This window comes from Rhinopithecus bieti, unplaced genomic scaffold (assembly GCF_001698545.2).
Source record: "Rhinopithecus bieti isolate Rb0 unplaced genomic scaffold, ASM169854v2 scaffold_45617, whole genome shotgun sequence".
Classification (NCBI taxonomy): Eukaryota; Metazoa; Chordata; class Mammalia; order Primates; family Cercopithecidae; genus Rhinopithecus; species Rhinopithecus bieti.
Window position 1 is genome coordinate 878,212 of NW_016819136.1, and position 14,132 is coordinate 892,343.

A 14,132-nucleotide genomic window follows, 5' to 3' on the forward strand; every position below is an offset into this window, starting at 1 on the left:
TGACCTAAAGGGAAATGCAGAGCACTGCAATGCAAACTGTAGGGTTAAAGTACTTGGAATGGGTCCATTAAGAAAGACTTCTTGGCCTGGCGAGGTGGCTCATGCCTGTAATCCCAACACTTTGGGAGGCCAAGGTGGGAAGACTGCTTGAACCCAGGAGTTCCAGACCAGCCTGGGTAACATAGCAAAACTCTGTCTCTACAAAAAAAAAAAAAAAAAAAAAAAATACAAAAACTAGCTGGTCGTGGTGGCATGTGCCTGTAATCCCAGCTCCTTGGGAGGCTGAGGTGGGAGGATCACTTGAGCCCAGGAGGTCAAAGTTGCAGTGAGCTGAGATGTTGCCACTGCACTCCAGCCTGGGCTACAGAGTGAGACCTTCTCTCAGAAAAAGAGAGAGAGAGAGAGAGAGAGAGAGAGAGGGAGAGAGAGGAGATGGGAGAGGGAGAGGACTTCTTGAGAGAGAGGAATTACAATCTCAGGAAAAGTCTTAAAAGCAGAGATGGGACCAGTAGTACCAAAATGTCCTTTTATCTTTCCTTGTACGTGTTGTTCATTATTTTCTTCCTTAAAACTCATTTTCCTCAGTGAATGGTAGGCCTAAGTATGCTGGAGACCCAACATTTCATGTTCAGAAAATTTTTTTTAATACATTTTGGAAAGTTAAAACCCGGTATCTGCGTTAACTGCACAAGCTCAGAAATCTGGGTCTTAAGTTCCTAAAACCAACTATTGAGTAGCTTTCTGGGAGAAAAGGAGAAATGTGTGATTTTAAAAAATTTTCATCTACATGAGATTTTAGCTGAGAATCCTAGAAATACATGCCTGAATTCAGCTTTTTAGCTTTCAGTTCCATTTGCCATTTGTTTTACCGTCTGTGGCTCTGAAATCGTTCCCAGGGTACCAAGTGAGGGGACATTTATTTTAAGGACATGAAAGTTGCCCAGAAACCTCCTTGACTGCTGAGAGGAAAATAGCACACAGGATGGGAACTATAGGTGAGGAAAGCGGGGCCTGTGGAACTGACTGGCTGTGGAGGCCTTGGAGCCCCCGCCACCAAGTCTAGGTTAGAATTGGACTTTAGAAGAGAGCCCTCCCCCACCTTCCCTGGCTCTGCCAATATTTTTCCAGATTACTGCCAGCCAAGTGCCTTTACTAGTCTGAGCTTACCTAATATTACGATCCTAGCAGGTTTATTAGGTGTGGGTCACAGTTAATTGGAGAGGAAAATTGGGGAGTTCTGGGTTTATTAGTTTTTCTATGAAAGCAGAGGCTGCTCTTAAAGATTTCAGAAATCATCTTTCCCACTTGACTGTCTTTCTGTTTTCGGTCTTATGACTATCATTTCACAGTGGCGTTAGGGGAGCTCTTCCTTCTTATACAGCTGTACCTAAGTGAGAGAGACTTAAAAATGCAATCAGTCAACACAGTGCCCTCTTTTGCAAGTGAGACCACATCAAGTATGGAAATTCACAGTTGTTTACCTGTGTCATTATGAATGGATGTTTTGTAGTGAAAAAGTTATATACGAATTTGCTGTATTACAGGCAAGAGTTACAGTCTAATGGATCATCCAATGTACAGGCTTCTGAAATAATCACCTGCAACCCTGCCTTCAGAGTTTTGGTGGTCTGCCATCTGCGAAGGCCCCACAGTCAGGTGCTTTCATTCTATAGGCTTCTGTTGCAGAGCTGGAGGCTGGGGAGTTAGGCCTGGCTTTGCCTGTCTGGACCGTGGCAGCTTGCCAGCAAGTTTCACTGGGTGGTCTTCAACAATGGGAGAAGGGGGGTGGGGGAGCTCAGCTCCCTCCCCAAAGAGGAACAACAAGGTGGCTTTCTATAGGTGGGTTTCACATTGGCAACCAGTCCCTTTGTCACTGACACACCATATAGGTCTTCAGTGTGGGTGAAAAGAATTAAACAGGTTGCCTGAAGGTGGTATTGTGATGGGGTTAATTTGTGTTTCGGATTTTACAAATGAAGCCTTGTGTTTATGTGGCAAGCCTCCCTCCCAAGAGAAGTAGCACACACAAGCAGCAGGTACCCTTCATCGTGTGAGGGAAGAATTATTATTCTCACTTGTCATGGGAGACGCAAACCTCCCAATGCAGCCTTTCACCTCATCACTTAGGGAATTAACAGTGGACCTGGAGCACAAACTGAGGTCAGCTCGTCAGTGCCAAAGAGGCAGAGCTGCCTGCCTCTGCTGCCCTTCCAGCGATGGAGAAAATGTCACTGCCATTTAGTGAGCACTTACTGTGTGCCAGGCCTTGTGTTAAAGCACTACAAGCATTATCTCTGCAATCCCCCAGCAGGGCTGTGAAAATGGGCATTATTGTCCTATTCCACAGATAAGGAAGCTGAAGCTTAAATAATTGTAGGGACTTGTTTTAGTCTCACAGCTGGTAAATGGCACAGCCAAGATTTCATTGCAGGTCTGCTGAGTCCAAAACTCGAGTTTTCATGAAAAGAAATGAAGCAAGCTTTCTCCCAAAGCAGAGCTCTTCTAGCTTGGGAAAACTGTTTCTTTTACAGCTGACGAAGTGTATGGGGTAGGTGAAGGTCTTTATGAGACTTGCCATTAAGAGACTCAAATTTAAAACTGGGACTACAGCTAGGAGATTTTGAATGGCTCAGCAGCAGCCCCACAAGAGAAGCCAGGCTTTGCAGCCAATGGCTTTGTGGCATAGCTGGTGTCAGACTTTGCAGCTAGTGGCTTTGTGGCACAGCTGCAAACTTTGCAGGCAATGGTGAAAGCGACCTCCATCTTAGATTTCATCTCAGAATATGTCTCTTGATTTTTCCCCCCTCCCCTGGGATGGTGTCTGAATTGGCTGCTTCTTCTTTATCTGCCAGGTGAATCCTTTTGCTCCTAGGATCTCTGCAAGTCTGATCAAGCAGGCCCTCCATGCTCTTGGTGGGGTGAGGGGGAGAAGATATTTGGCCCAGTAGATACTTGTTACTGGTCAGGAGAAGTGGCAGCTTGTACAGAAAACACCCTGGGGAAGGAAGTAGCAGCTTTGACAGACAGGTAACTGACAGAAGATGGTACCTTCCAGGCAAATACTCATAGAGCAGCCACCAGAAAGAATTCGACAGGCAGTTACCTGCAGAACAGCAATGCAGACCTCTCTGCTGGCTTAGGAGAGTGATGGCAATTTGGTTGCAGACGACATGTAGTTAGTTACCCTTGTTCCTTGTTTTTCTGTAACAAACATGGAAAACCTGAAGCCAAGGTGTTCTGGGTTTGGGGACACAGAGGACACCTGGGTTTAAGATATAATTATGTGACCAGCTACTTGGGTAATGGAGATGAGGTCATGAAAACTCAGTGTGACTTTATTTCCCTGTCTTCATACACTGCCTACTCAGAACATTATGAGGAAGCAGTGAAATGGGAGAAGTGTTCCTCTAAATGTGAGACGTGCCTTCTCACCTCAGAAGCCCAAGGCCGTTGGCCTCTGTGCTTACCCAAGATGAGTTAGGAGATGAGAAATAATAGGGAACTGGCCAGAATAGGGCACAAGGGATTCATCTGCTTCTGTGGTTCTGTTTTTATTTCTCAGGGCAGGAGCCTGGATTGGAGGCATTTTGGTCATATTGTCAGAGATCCTCCTGGATCCCTCCAGACAAGCTGCCTTTCCTGGCCTTGTGGGACCAGGAAATGAAGGGTCTCAGGTCCAGGAGGAATTGAGAGAGGAAGAGGACTCATGGCTAAATAATTCTAGTTAACATTCTTTTTTGAGAGAGGAAGGAACAGAAGGCATCTGTGGAGTTTCTGGAGTTCCCACCTGAGAGAACAGAAGTCAGGAATGAATTTTACAAGAAGGGTGAAGTGCTGGGAAAGATGGCTGTGTTGCAGGAAGGAGCCATATTTCTGGAGCCACTTCCAGGTTTGAGACTGTGCAGCATCCTGGTTGAGGGGAGGCTTTGGAACCAGACAAACCTGGGTTTCAATTCTGGCTTTGCCAGTCGATAGGTGTGTGACCCTAGGCAAATTACGTAGACTCTGAGAACCAGTTTCTTAGGGTTATTGCAAAGGAGAGGCAAGATAATTAACATAAAGCACATAAAATGCATTGGGAGAAACCCGTAGAAGGTGGCTGTTATTATTAGGGAAGGAAAGAGGAACAGAGTGGAAGGAGGGTTGCTGCAAGGATTGGGCAACTAGAAGGATAAGCAGGTGGGAGAGCCCACTGATAGAGTCCTCACTGGCTCAAGGTTTACAGAGAGAAAGAAATGTGAGGATGGAGAGATGGAGGAGCACATGGAGGGGCAAAGCCCTGCCTCAGGTGCACCGTTTGATGCCAGTCCTTGGTCCTGGTCACTGGGTAGATAAACCCCCCAAGCCTTCCCCTCCACTTCTTCCCCAACTCAGCATAGCCCATTCTACCAGGTGTGCCAGAAATCTTGGAGTCATCCTTGACTCTGTTCTTTCTCTCATGCTCCTTTAAATTGGCCAATAATATTGGCCTTACCTTCAGAATGTTTCCTGAATTCTGTACCTGCTCACCGCCCTGTCTTCTATCAACATTTCTGACTTAGATTCTCAAAATAAGCTTCCTAAGCGTTCTCTCTGCTTCCACCTATTCTTCATAGAAAAATCAGTGTCACACTTTTGAAACAAAAGCTAGACAACGTCGCTTCTCTGTTCAGAACTTCCATGGCTTCCTGTTTGATTCCGAGAAAATATCCAAATACCTCACTCCTTCCCTCTCAGGGGTCCTCTCCTCACCCCTTCCCTCTGAGGCCCCCCTTCCCCCCTTGCCTACTCACACAGCCATGTCAGCCTCCTCCCTGCTCCTCACACTGGCTGAGCAACCTCCTCCCAGGGGATTTGTGCTTGCATTTGCCCACTATCTGGAAGGCTTCTCCCCAGATGCCTGCATAGCACACTCCCTCATTTCATTCAGGCCACTTGCTTCATGGTCACCTGAACCTGACCACACTTTATTAAACAGCACTCCCACCGTCATTCTCTCTCCCTTCAACCTAATTTCTTTCCCTCCACGTTATCACCTCCTGGCTCTTGTTTCTTTGTTCTTTTGGTTATTGCCAGCTTCCCCTCTAGACTGAAGATCAGCGGAATCAGGGACTTTGTTTTCTTCCTCACTGTCTTCCCAGTGCCTAGAATAGAACCTGGTTGGTAAGTGGTGCTCACATTTTTTTTTTCATTTTTGCTAGTTTGCAGGCCTCTACTGAATCTCAGAAGGGATGTAATAGGAGTTTCAAACAAAATGAAATAATTATGTATAGATTTATGTAAGAAAATGCATTCTGGAGTATATGTATATGGGGGGAAAATGGGAGAGATGTCCAGAGAATGCTAATGTTACAGCATCTGTTTCAGAGAAGCTAGGAAGCAGTGTGCAAGGCTGCAACAGAAAGAGCCCAGTTTCTTTTCTCTTCCTCAAGGTAACTGCCCTCAGGAATGTCCATGGGTGTACCGGTTGCTCCATGTTGGTGAATGTAAGCATGGATGCCCTGTCTGCCCTTCCTCATCATTCACTTAGGAGGAATCTGGTGAACATCTGCTTTGTGCACAGCACTGTGCTAGGCCTGGCTAGGAGATGTAAGGGGGCCCAGCTTACACTGTCATACCACCAGCAGTTTGCAGTCCTGTTGTTCATCTGGGATTTCCTGAGTGTGCCTGGGCCATCCACTTTGCCACTCTCCTCCCTTAGCAACCTGAGTTGAATCTGACTTCTGTTGAATCTGGTTTGGAACCACAAGCTAAGTACAGGGGGTGAATTTTAAAACAGTTTAGTTCCCCACACACCAGAGAGCCTGGTAGGGCTGGCCCTGTGCCAGGTACACAGGTGACAGAGATGGTCTCTGCCATTGGAGAGTTGACAGGCCATGGAAGTAAGGAACCACACATTTGGATGCTCACCCAGAGGGGGACAGATCTGACTTAAACTGTATCTCAGTCACTTCTGACGTGGTTCTAGATTTAGAAACTGAGAAAAAACAAAAATAGGGATAAAGATCCCAAGAGGTCTTGTGCTGACACCAAAGGTGGACAGATGTGCCTGAGAAATTGCACAGGCAAATCCCAAACCCCACATGTAAGCCTCTCAGGGAACTGGGAGAAGAGCCCAAGCCTCCAGCTCCAGTTTTGTTTTGCTTTGTTTTGCTTTTAATTAATAGCACTTTTAAAAAACACTTTCAGGTTTATAGAAAAAATTAAGCAAAAAAGTCATATACAGACTTGTCGTTCCTATTTCCCCAAATCACTTAACCCCACCAGGGTCCCCTATTATTAACATCTTATGTTGGTGCAGTATATCTGTTACAATTGATGAGCCGATATAGACACATTATTATTAAGTAAAGTCCATAGTTTACATTAAGGTTCACTCTTTGTGTTGTACATTTTCTGGGTTTTCACAAAATGTGTGATGACATATACCTACCCACCATTACAGAATCACACAGAATAATAGTTTCACTCCCTAAAAATCCCCTGTGCCCCACCTAGTCATCTCCCCCTCCCTCCCCCAGCCCCTGGCAACCAAGGATCTACTGTTGTCTCTCTAGTTTTGCCTTTTCCTGAATGTCATGCGGTTGGAATCACACAGCTTATGCCTTTTCAAGATCAGCTTCTTTCACTTGGCAATCCCCTTCAGTTTTAAGTATGGCTTTCTCTCCTTCCCTGCCCCATACCCATTTCTAGCTGGGGAGCAGAGACTGAAAAAGGAGCCCAAAGCTGTGTGCTGCGACCCCGCTCTGACCAGAGCCCTACAGGTCTGCAGCGTGGTTCCTTTATCAACTTCCACTGAGCACGCCGGCCCTGGTGCTACCGGAGTTTAGCCCAGGCTGGTAAACTGTCAGGAGCTGCCTGTGTTTGGGTTCCACATCTGGAAGTATCAGCTGTGCAGACCTTCCCATCCCATCCCTAAACAGAAAGACACGAGGAGCACATGGGCTGTTTGCCTTCCTCCTCGATAGTTTGTTTTACTTGCTTTGGAGCTGTGGATAGCAGTGGGGAAGTGAGCGTCCCCTGGGCAAGCAGCGCTCTTGCATGCCTACATCCACATCTGGTGGTGGTGGCAGGCCGCAGGTCCCTTAGCTTCTAGAGTTTCTGCTTTTGGTCCCACCCAGGTTCCAGTGGTGTCTGTGTTGAGCCCTGAGAATGATTGAGCACTGGGACCTGTTTTGTGGTTGTTAAGGAGGAAGACCAGTAAGGCATAATGAGTTTGAGGGCATTTTCCCTGCAAAGAAGTGCCTCTTTGTTGAGTCAGCCTTGAAGACTAGGATTCCCTGGGAGTTTGGTGACAGAACCCCCAGGATTCAGAACACTCACCAGCCACTCTCAACACAAGGCACTCTGGAGGACAGGTGATGATGGTGGCTTTTATAAGGCATAGAATGAGGAAGCTCCTCCAAGCCCACTCCAACACTGGACCACATTTAAGAGAAAGGAAAGTGCATGTGAATTGCAGGGGGTTGGTGGGGGGTGGGGGTCATGTGGACCATCTGATCCAGGCTGAAAAGCTCTCAGGGCTGAGGAAAGGTAGACAGGGTTCCAACCCTGAGGAACAGGAACTTAAATTTAAACCTGCTGGGCCCAGTGGCTCATGCCTGTAATCTCAGCACTTTAGAGGCCAAGGCAGGCAGATCTCTTGAGGCCAGGAGTTTGAGACCAGCCTGGCCAACAGGGCGAAACCCCATCTCTACTAAAACACAAAAATAGGTGGGGCGCAGTGGCTCATGCCTGTAATCCCAGCACTTTGGGAGGCCGAGGTCAGGAGATTGAGACCATCCTGGCTAACACTGTGAAACCCCATATCTACTAAAAATACAAAAAATTAGCCGGGCCAGGTAGTGGGTGCTTGTAGTCCCAGCTACTGGGGAGGCTGAGGCAGGAGAATGGTGTGAACCCAGGAGGCGGAGCTTGCAGTGAGCCAAGATCACACCTCTACACTCCAGCCTGGGCGACAGAGCGAGACTCCGTCTCGAAAACAAAACAAAACAAACAAACAAAAAAAAACACAAAAATAAGTCGGGTGTGGTGGAGCATGCCTGTAATCCCAGCTACTCAGGAGGCTGAGGCACAAGAATCACTTGAACCCAGGAGGCGGAGGTTGTAGTGAGCCGAGATTGCACTCCAGCCTGGGCGGCAGAGCAAGACTGTCAAAACAAACAAACAAACAAAAAACCCAACTTCTATTGCTTCAAGTTTGGAATAAATAGAGAGCTGAGGCCAGGCCTTCTCACGCCGAAAGATACTAGCCAGGTATTTCAGAGTTCTGTACAAAGGAGGAATGAGACTCACAGCACACCTCAGAAAGTCAGCTTTTGGACTATGGAAATTCCATGCTGAGGATCCAAGTCCACACCACCTCCCCCTCTGGTTTTCTTTTCTTCACCGGGCCCATCCTCCTATCTATAGCCTGACCAATGACTCACTAAGAGCACTGGACTGCCATTCAGTGCAGATTAATATTACGTGTCCCAGGTTTGTCCCTAAGACTCTGAGTGCTAGTGCAGTGGAGTGTTTAAAGTCCTTTGAGCTCTTCAGAGAAAGAACCACACTCTACCAGCAAGCCAGCCTTGCTTTTGTTAATTATGGAATCAGGGTGCAGTCTCCTGGACCCTGTCTTCTTAGGTCTAACTCTAGAGCCTGGAAGGCTGTAACAGCGATTACTAACCATTACCCCATCTAGAAGCCTTGGCCCTTACCTCAGTTTACCTGGAGAGGCAGATGATAAAGAACTACTGAACTATGTAAGTGTGGGACCCATGTTCCCTACCAAATCCAGCCTTCACTTCTAAATCTCGCTTCCTACATTCTGCCTGACAAGTAGGTACAGTGATAGTCCCAAGAAAGAATCCCAGACTGGCTTCCGTAGATACACGCCAGCTAGTGTGTGTCTGTAAGCAGGGGCCACATTTTCTGAACCAAAAGACAAATGTGTGATCTGAAAAAAGCATTTTGTTTTTGTTTTTCCTAATGTGGGGGGAATGGGGGAATCTCAGAAAGGCTAATTTATAAATATCTTGTAATACATGAAAAAAATAAACCTCACCTTTATCAAAAGGAATGGCATTCTGTACAGTAGGCTTATCCAGAACCTCCCAATGCTGTGGTCTTTGCTCAGAGCAGGAGGTGCAGAGAGCACAGAATGGGTCTTTTTCCATGTGGGGTGCTTCAGCCAGTGCTGGTGGAAAGAAGTCTCTGGTGTGGTCTAGGTCTTCTCTAGTACTTTCTCTCCAGAGCAACCTGTAGACATGAGGGTGGGCTTCTGGTTTTACTGACCACCATTCCATGTCCCTCTCCAGAAGAAGCCAGCCTCCAAGTCATTGGAACAGCGAGGCCCCTTAATAACTAAGTTCTGGATCCCTTGAAAGTCAGGAAGTGAAGAGGAACTGGGTGTCCAGTTGAGATGGAATCTTAAGCAGGCAGAACTAACTTCCCCACATGAGAAATTAACCGAAATGTCGGTGTTAATACCCCTAATCTGGATGGGGGAAAGGTAGTGAGACCTCATTTCTGTGCATCTTAGCCAAGGTGAACCTGGCTAGGAGGTGCCGACCTGTCTCCCTTGTGAAATAATGCCTCCCACTAAAGCTTGTGTTACCCACTGCAGCCTGCCTCTCCTCAGTCGCTTGAGGTTTAGCACGGAACTGTTACTGCTTATCCAAGTATCAAGTCTTGCCTGAGAGCAGCACATTCATGCCTCTTCAGTCAGTTGCCGTAGGGGCCTGAAGTCATTTGTAGCCATCAGGGTGGCCTTTCAATTGACCAGTTAACACATATTGAGCACTATGCCTATTGCCTTCAAGACATCTATATTCTAGTTTCTGAATATTTCTTAGATCACAACAAGAGGTCATACTGTCTTGAATCGCATTATCCATATAATCTCCTTAGGAGAGTGCTTTGCTCAGGGTAGGGGCTTTGATGGTCTCTATTGTTATCATCATCATCATTAGTTGGGCTTGAATGAGCTGCTGATTTGTAATTCTCCCACAAGAGCCCACATTCTTGGAGAATTTGTCTATTTGAAAAGTTTTGTCAATTATGGTAAGTTGTATAGGTAGAGAAGTGGAGGCACAGGGAAAAGTAATATGTTCATAAGCCCAAGCCGGCTTCCTTTATGGGTCTGCACCTGGACCTCAAGGCCTCTGCGCATGGTTGATTCTACAGTCAGGGAAAAGCCAGCCAGAGTTGACAGCTTGTCATTGGTGAGATATGCACAGTCCTGGGAAAAGCGCTTCCTGGATAGGGAAGCCCCAGAAAGATGGGAGTGAGGGAAGAGCCAGATGGCTCCCAGTGTTGAGTCCAGAAAGCCAGGGAGATAGGCCCCTCAAGGTTTCCTCTGGCTGTGACCAGCAGTCCTCTTTTCAGGAGTGGTGCTGCCTCTTAGGCCCAACCTTGCCCAACCCTCTTTTCCGCCAAAACCTGGGCACTCACTGAAACCTGCCTGACAATGCAGCTTGCCTTAATTGAAAGGACATTGGGTGGTTGGGTGAGTGGGGGTTTCTGCATTTTGGTGCAGGATTGGGAAGGTTTGAGAGGATCTTATTTTAGTTATCCGACTACAAACAAGTGTTTTGTAATTAAAAAAAAAACAAAAAACTTTACTCTTTACCCTTTAAAAACTCAAAGGACTATAAAAGCACAAAGAATAGTATCATGAACCCCATGTACCCATCACCCAGATTCAGCAATTATCAAGACAAAAAAGTGTTTGGGTTTTTTTTTTTATGATTTTGTTTTTATTAGTGTGCTTTGTGTGGGGATAGGTCAAAGATGGATGTCACAAGGTTACTCTTTCCAAAAGAAGTGTGTAATCCAGCTCTTCTACCATCTTCCAACAGTGAAGTGAAAGGAAAGAGCATTGGCCAGGTACTAGGGTTTGATTTGTGATTGTTCCCTGGTGCTCTGAGATGTTTCTGTGCATCTCCTTTACCAGAAGTTAAGCTTGAATTTTATCTTTGGATTCCCAGAGCCTACTATTTAATGGATGTTCAGTAAGCATTATTGACTTGTGAGGCAAGTGATTCATGAGACAGTGGCTTTCCATCTGGACAGGTGTAAGTAAGTTAGTACTTAGCTCACGATCCTGGGGGGACGGGGCAGATGATAGTGTAGAGTTGAGGTGGGGGCCATTATTCGAACCCTGGGGGACACTGAGAGGGAAGGATAGAGCCTCTCAGGTGTTGGATTAGGAATATTGGGCTCCTGATTTTGCTGAGAAGGAGGAAGTCAGCAAGGAGGAACAGGAGAGACTGGGGCAGAGCTGCTCCCTGTGCGTGGCCGCTAGATTCAGTCATTCATAGGCCCTGGGTGAGGTGGGTCAGGATTACGAGGACGAAGACTCCATCTCCAGACCGTTTTTCTGGGTGGCCACAAGCAGCCTGCAAGCCGCCTGCGCCACCAGGCCCCACATGCCATTCCAAGGACTGTTTCATTCATTTTAAAGTTGGCAGGAGAGAGTAGGCAAGGAATGGGGCTGTTCCAAGTGTTGGGGGAGTGGGGTCCACTTCCTGTCTCTGGAGCGCATTGCAGTCCAGCTGCTCTGAGCTCCTCTGGGGCAGGGCTGGGTGGGGTATGCAGTTAAAGGGTATGAAATGGGGTGTTGCAGGGACAAGAGGGAAGACACTTCAAATACTTCCCCTCTGATCTGATACCAGGGTGTAGCAGAGGCCTCAGGCAGGGTGCCTCCAAGGCCCTAACTTTCAGCAGGCAACCTGCCCCTCCCATCCCTGCCTGGTCTTTTTCAGTTTAAACTTCCAGCCTGCTCCTCCCCTCCCATACATGCATGATGTATGTGTGTGTGTGTTTTAATTTTTATTCTTGGCAGAAGTTAAGAGACAAGATGGATTTGGAAGGAGATTAAACTAGTCTGGGTATATGTTGGGCAGCAGGCAGCTTCATTCCTGGACTGGGAGGGCCGGGAAGGAGTGAGGCTGTAGCTCTGAGTTGGGGGTGGAGGGTTGTCTCCTCCCCAAGTAGGGACCAAACTGATAATTGAATTACCAAACTGATAATCCTTCGGGAAGGCCAGGAGCTAGAAGCTCAGCTGTTAACCCTTTGGATTGTCAAACAGCTGGTTTCAGTGAAGCCAAAGCCCTCTAGTCTGATCTGGTGTTAAGAGGATGTGGGGACCGTTGGATAGCCAACAGCTGTTCTACTTCTCAGTGGTCTGTGAGACCCTGGAAGCTGCTGGCCTTGTTAAAGCAGTCATTGGTGGCTTCTCAGGCTTTGATGTCCAAACGCTTAAATTTGCACATGCTTGGAAAACATTCCTCCCCTGCTAGCATCTACCTTGGGGCCATCCTATCTCTGCCCCCAGAAGCAACTGTTCCTGGCCCCAGTCAGCAGCAGTCACTATGGCTCAGAGACCTGTTTGTCATCTTTGCCACTGTAGAGGCTGCCTTGGCCCCCAAAGTAGATGTTCTTTGCAATGGCGGCCTCCTCTTCCATCTTTATTTCTGTGCAAAGAAGAGAAAGCAAAGAATCTGAAAATCCAGAAAAATAGCTGGAGAAATCTGAGAGAAGCTTTTGGGAAAATGTTTTCTTCCTTAAAATGTGTTAAGGTATTTAATTTGTGAGAGAAAAAAATATTTATTTTAGCTTTAAAAATTATAAGAATTTCTTTAAAATGATACAGTAAGGAACATCTTTATGCAAAGTTTTCAATTTCAACCACCATATCCAATGCAGAACATTTCTGGCAGATATTCCTTACCAAAATGACCCCACAATCCACGGCAGAGATGCCTGCACTGGGACTCTCAACCCTGGCTGCATATTACAATTTCCAGGAAGGAATGGTGAAAATATTGATGTCAAGCCCCCCTTCCCACAGAGATTCTAACTTCATTTGCTTGAGGTGCTGCCCAGGCATTGTTGTATCTGTAAATGTTCCCAGATGATTCTCCTGTGCAGTCAGAATTGGGAGCTTCACATCTAATGTTATCAGAGAACAGAAGATGAGAGAGCCTAGGTTAAGAAATGGGAAGGATCTTGTCTTTCCATACATAGTGGTGCATATAACTTGGAACCTAGATTCAAAGCACTGCTACCAATCTTTGGGCTGTATTTCGATACTCAGACACTCAGGACTGACTCTGTAGGTATGGAGAACTTTCAGAAGTGCAGGTGCAAATACATCTTCGGGAGTACGGATGCAGAGTACATTGTGAGAATCTGCCGGACCAATCCATCCTGAAACATGGTGGCTAGTGCATGACTCCAACTCAGACTTACTTTGTTATTGGTTTTTTTTCTGCCTTTCTTAATTCCTTTGTTGAAAACAGTTTTGTTGTATAACTGCCTTAAGCTGCCAAGGACATCAAGACCAGCACGCAGGGGAAGCAGACAGTCTAGACTTTGAATCCTTTACTTAAGCAAGTTCCTTAATCTCTCTGAGTCTCACTTGCTGCGTCTGTGTAATGGGATGAGAATACTACCTACCTCATATAGTTGTTTAGTAGTTAGACAAAATCATTCATATGTATTAGCTCATTATCTTGCACATATTAATTCAAGTGGTCAAATAATTTTAAGATTGATAGTTTCTTTTTGTTCTAAATACATGCCTCAATCCCATATTGCAACAACATCTAGTGTAGTACATTCAATAAATCTTAATGATTTTTAACTTGCATTTACAAATCAGTAGGAAATTAGTAATTTAGCAGGAAAAAAGGCAATATTTAAATGTTAACTTGCTCACCATGACTGTTTCAGCAAACTGAATGTCAGATGGCATATTTTATATAACTTACTAAACAAAGCAATTTCAGATCTGTAAAGCTCGTTAACAAAATACTGAATGTATTTTCTTTTTTTTCCCCCCAAAATACTTATCCATATTGTGTGAATGCAACAGAATCCTGGAATTAGGGAAAGTGTTCTTTATAAGCTGGGGGAATTGATTGCTGGAGATTAGACATAGCAAATTCCTTAAATGTGATAATGGGGCAAGGAACAACATTTTATGGTTGAAGGGGTGGTTGGGAAATGAGGCCTATGGGAAGATGGGAAGATAAAATATCAGTGATGACATGAGAATATTTGGAGATAGCTTTCTTCAAACTTGCCTTTTTGATTACAAAAGCGATGCTACATACCTTGTTTGAATATTTCCAAGGCATTTAAAGCAAAAAGGGCAAATTCCC

The 14,132-nt window shown here is 45.9% G+C and overlaps 1 protein-coding gene across 9 annotated transcripts in view; it reads left to right on the plus strand.

Annotated features, from left to right (window-relative positions):
- Positions 1–14,132, plus strand: part of BOC (BOC cell adhesion associated, oncogene regulated) — a 90,860-nt gene that overhangs the window by 21,236 nt on the left and 55,492 nt on the right. The window lies entirely within an intron of this gene.